Source organism: Muntiacus reevesi, chromosome X (genome assembly GCF_963930625.1).
Source record: "Muntiacus reevesi chromosome X, mMunRee1.1, whole genome shotgun sequence".
Lineage (NCBI taxonomy): Eukaryota > Metazoa > Chordata > Mammalia > Artiodactyla > Cervidae > Muntiacus > Muntiacus reevesi.
In genome coordinates this window covers 145005175-145010776 of record NC_089271.1, presented here as the reverse complement: position 1 = coordinate 145010776, position 5602 = coordinate 145005175, and the positions used below count along the sequence as shown (strand labels likewise).

At 40.8% G+C, this 5602-nt stretch overlaps 1 pseudogene; it reads left to right on the top strand.

Moving 5' to 3' along the window:
- The first annotated feature begins 351 nt into the window (after positions 1-351).
- Positions 352-2049, top strand: LOC136153194 (E3 ubiquitin-protein ligase RNF168 pseudogene; annotated as a pseudogene).
- The last annotated feature ends 3553 nt before the right edge of the window (positions 2050-5602 follow it).

Below are 5602 nucleotides of genomic sequence, written 5' to 3'. Positions count from 1 at the left end.
AGTGGTGGCCCGGGGCCTGCGCACCTCAGCGGTCTTGGCCCTAGCTGCTCAGAACTAAGGGAGAAGCCTCACCTGGGAACAGGGAGGAATGGAACTTGGCGCCTGCCTTCTGCCTCACTAGAGAGCCCTGTGCCCACCACTGCCATACTGCAACGGTTGTCCGTGCCTGGGGGCAGTCAACATTCGTTTGCTTCCTTTTGGGATACTTGTCTTTAACACGGACAAATACACCGCCTTCTGGGGTCATACTGTTTACCTGGCCCACAGAACCTTTTTACTTAAAGACATTCCGGTGCTCCCAATCCTGGAATTCTGGTATTGATGTTGAATACACCTTATTAGCATATTAAAATGGCTGTACCCAAAGACACCGTCCCTTCCTTGTTGGAATGCCAGTGCCACATCTGTGTGGAAATCCTCATCGAGCCTGTGACACTGCCTTGCAACCACACGCTCTGTAAAGCATGCTTCAAATCGACTGTAGAGAAGGCAAATTTGTGCTGTCCTTTCTGTCGCCACCGGGTCTCTTCATGGACTGGGTAGCACACCCGAAGAAATTGTCAATATGGAACTGTGGGAGATAATTCAAAAACACTATCCAGAGGAATCCCGGCTTAGAGTCTCTGAGCAACAATCAGAGGAAATCGTTGATGACTCTCAGCCAGTTCATCTATTAAGTCAACCTGGGGAATTAAGAAGAGAATATGAAGAGGAGAGAAGCAAGGTGGAGGCAGAGCGACAAGCCATTCAGGAGGAAGAAAACAAAGCCAGTGAAGAATACATACGGAGACTACTGGCAGAGGAGGAAGAGAGGAAAAGAGACAGGCAGAAAAAAGGCACAGAGAGATGGAAGAACAACTGAAAAGTGATGAAGCGCTGGCAAGAAGGCTAAGCCTTATTATTAGCAATGTCTGTGAGGAAAGTGTCTCGGCTTTCTGCTCGGATTCCAAAAAATCTAATCCCGTCACAACCGAGTCACAAAGGAAAAGGAAGAGCAAACAAAAAAACACTGGCGACATTCAGAAGTATTTGTCACCAAATTCTCAACTTGAGTCAGCGTCACAGTCTGAAGTTATAGAAGAAGACAGGAAAACCTCCAGGTCCAAGGAAACTGACAGCAGTGATAGGAAGAACCCTACATGGCAAGACACAGAAATTGAGGAAGATGTGCCAGCACTTTCTCCTCAAATATGCCTTGAAGTTCAAAAGCAAGATGCAGAAGCTTCAGTGGAGTCACCTAGACCTCAGTTATATGCCAGTGGTGGAGAATGGTACCTTGAAGGAAAAGTGAACAAAGCAGTCATGAAAGAGAGTCATGTGTCATCAGTCATGAAGAACCTAAAGCTGGAGTTTCCTCTTCTGGAGAAGCTGCAGTTAAGCCTTATGGTGAAACAGAGAGTGGATGTACAGTGTCAGATGTGACACAGACACTGAAAAATAACACAGTTGTGACAGAAAATGGGGAGTCTCACCTACTGACCAATAAGGATATCTCCAGAGCAAAAAACAGGAATCTTTGTCTGAAGCAGTCAGCAATCCATGCTGTTCTACAAAAAGAAGAAAAATGTTCCTCAAAGCTTCCTCAGACCAAGAGTAAACAAGTCCACTTCACCCCAAAACTGATAGATTTGGAACGTCTGTTTTTTGAGAGACATTAAACAAGATGAACAGGATAGGTTATTAGCATTGCAGCTTCAGAAAGAGGTGAATCAGGAACAAATGAGGCCAACTTGGTTAAAAGGATCCCCAGATGAATATCAGTTACGGGCTATGTCTTCACCTCCAGGCAAATTACTAAATGGACAGAGGGAGAATGCCAAAGAGAGAAGCTTCAAAAGACAAACTGATCTAGAGCATCCAGTACCTCACAGAGCCTCAAAAAGTAAAAATTGGCAACCTTCTTTTAAGTTCCAGTTGTAACATTGTTCAGTTAATGCAAGAAATTACCAACTTCTACTATAGATACTTGTACATAAAATGACTCATTCCCTACAGCCTGACAAGTCAAAGAAAAGTATTTTTCAGATGTTTTACAGATACACAAAGTAATGCTTGGGTAAGAAGAGTGTTTACAACCTAGTAAAGCTGGATTGTGAAGCTCTATCATAGATTCTTTATAAATTTTTCATTAGTGCTGCTCTGTGGGCACACTCATTGTCCCTAATTAAAGGCCTGTGTGATTACAGGGGCAGAGTATACAGATGTGTTTCTGCCAAACCCAGTCGTAAGCAAGAGTTCCACTCCTTTCATTTTTTAACAACTGTGATGGTCTAAGTTTAAGTTGACGGTCCTTATGGATGTAAAAATGCCTTGGCCAACTCCCAAGAAATCTTAATGTCCATGCATTTCCCTCCAAGATGCATATTTTAGTGACTTTGAGCACTTCTTTGTCCTGACTAGTAATCAGAGCAACATTATAATATACCAAGTAACTAAGGAAGCCAGGCAGAGTTTAAAATCTGTTTTCTTGCAACTTTCTCATTACACTCGCAGAGCACTTGAAATGTATCTTCCACAACACTAATTTCCATCTCTAGTTTAATTGCTTTCAGTATTACAGCATTTTCTTTGACTTCAGATGGGTTAAATCATGAAGTCAGAAAAATCAGACTTTTCTGGAAAATGATGACTTAGCTGAGAGAAAGGAGAGTTGGTGCAAAAGGGGTTAATCTTGGCTTGAGACTGAGTGGGTTAGATTGAGAATTTGGAAGTACTGGAGCTGAGTGGATGATAGACAGCTGGGTCTAGGATGGAGTAGCAGGTGGAGTTTGGCAATGTATTCTTTCTTGTCCTTTCTTTGCTAAGTGACACAGAAAGCATGTGTGTTTTACTGCTTTTCACACCATACTATGTAATCTGCTATTCCAAAACACAAAATGGGAATTTACTGTAGCAGTAATTATGTCATAATATCCTGTGATGTAGAACCTGACTAAACATGTTGTTTCCTTACGTTGTCATTTGTATTGATACTGACTCATTTGTGTTTATGCACAAAAATGGAAAGGATGATCCTGGGATTTTGCCCTGTCTTATCCCTGAAAGTTAAATCAGAGAGCAGCAATTTCACTTGTGAAATTTAACTTAGAGACTGTTAAACTTTTATTTCATTAATATGAAAAACTTGGAGTGAAAAAAACAACAGTTTTAACAGCATTTCTGCTGATGTCTAGTTTGCCATCCTTTTAAGGTAATAATACAATAAAACATCCTAGAGCTAATAATTCTAGCTTAAGTTTGTCAATGATTTTATACATTATTATGTTTTTTGCCTGCAAATTACATAACTGAAATTCTGTAATCTTTGCATACTTGATGACATATACTTCAATGTTAATTGGGTGATAATGGGTAAAATTCTGAAGCTAATTTAAACTTTAATTTCCACTTTCATAAATGATTGTCCTCTGAGTGATGATTGTGCTGAAATGAAGTGTAGTTAGAAACTAACCAAATTTGTCTAAAACAGACTAAAATCTCTCTTTTCATCAAACCAATGTTTTTTAAGACCTGTTTTGCTTTATGTTTTAAGGACTCCTTGAATTAAAGTTTTGTAATTACATCTTCCTGGAGTAGTCCATGACCAAAAAGGATATAAAACAGTGTAATGTATTTAGGATTTGCACACATAGCCACTTATTTGTCTGTGTAAAGTTTTCCTAACATCTTTTTTAAGGTAAATTTTAATTTTTCAATTACTCTTTCTGGTACTCCTACCATGAATGCATTTTTGTGATAAACCAGTAAATGTTTTGTGTCAGTCATTAGTATATACTTCCGACACTGGTCTACAGGGCAGAGAAGGACCAGGTCCACTGACAGTAGGGAAGTTCCCAGAGCCTCCTTTAAAGTAGGAAGCAGGCATAAAGCAGAAGGATTCGTGACTAAGGGGTCCCCCACACCTCTTAGAGACCATACACCCTCTTTAGTTTCTCTCTCTGACCCCAGGTCCCGTGGACTCCATCTGCCAGTGAGGTCCTGTCTGCCTCCTGGGGTCACATTCCTAACCAGAACACTCTGTCCACCCATTAGCTCTCCCCACAATCTGGTTTGTTCCATCTCTGTATCATCACTGAGATCACTCAGGCTTTTCTCCTCCTTCGTTGCCTCAACTCCTTTCATCAACTCAGTGAGGTGTATCACAACACTGTGCTTTCCTTCACACCTATTATGATTTATCTCTTATAATGTTTCTTTGAAGAGTTCAATGATTTACACTTAGAAGTTATATAGCTAAGAGACAACCAACTGTGATACAAAGATTGATCTGAAATCTTCACAGTGAAGACAATACAAAAGTCTCTTATTTCAAGGAAATAAGAAAAATGGACAGAAAGAACACAAGGCTTCTTTGGCTTCAGAATCTCAATAGAAAATACCCTCAACAGTTAGTGAAATTGTAGGTGTTAACATATCATGGAAAACAGATCTTGTGCCATTATTAAACTTAACACCCAGGCTTTTGTATAGATGGCATTTATTATAAACAGTAAAATATATATAATGTCTCAACTATAAAACGTTCATGTTAAAGTGTCTCTAACATGAGCTGCTTTAATATTTCGAGGTGAAAAAGTTTCAGAACATCACAGTGGAAGCAATCCAACACTGACAAACTCTAGTGATCAAAGACATTCTCTTTTAGTTTATGTAAAACAATTCATAATTACAGAGAGAGTGTACCAGTTGTGAATAGTAGGAGATAAGTCACTTTTCCAGACCAAAAGGCCCTAAAGACTTGGGATGAAATGAGTTCTGATCCAATCCAGCCAAGTGGAACTGGTTCCTTTAAAACAGTGGTTACATTTTCTTCAGCTTGAGCCCTCAAAGACAAAGGAAATTAGAAAACCTTCCTTTCTCTTTAAACCTACCTTGGGCTCTCCAGGTGGCACAATGGTAAATAATCTACCTTCAAATGCAGGATACACAAGAGACACAGGTTCGATTCCTGGGTTGGGAAGATCGCCTGGAGTAGGAAATGGCAACCCACTCCAGTACTCTTGCCTGGAAAATTCCATGGACAGAGGAGTCTGGCAGGCTACAGTTTATGGGGTCGCAAATAATGTGACACAACTGAGCATGCACATGGGCGCGCACACGCACGCACGCACACACACACACACACACACACACACTCACACTCACTTCACCCATACTGGTCAGTCTCATTGCTTTGGTCAAGTGCGTGGAAGGCAGTTCAGTTCCAGTTCAGAGCCACCATGTTCCCATGCAACGGTGCCATGTGAATGATCCAGACTTAATATTCTTCCTGAGAGTCACTTGCCACACATCTTCATGAGATGATCAAGACCGTATACTTTGAGACTGCTTCCTGACTAGGCTCCTTTCAGGACAGACACTGACAGTGCCATCCTTCATGAGGCCAAGTAGTTTTTCTTGGTCAATTCCTGAGTCCCCATGACAAGGCAAGAGGAACTTGAGAACATTTGTTGATGGACTTTTGTGGGAGCATGAGAGAATATGCGAGAGTAAATCTTCTTTGCTCCAAAACCACTGAGTCTACTTCAGTGTGGTGCTGGACTTAACTAGCCCAACTCTTGTGCACTAGTTTTTCCCCCACACTTCCTTTTTTTTCTCTATT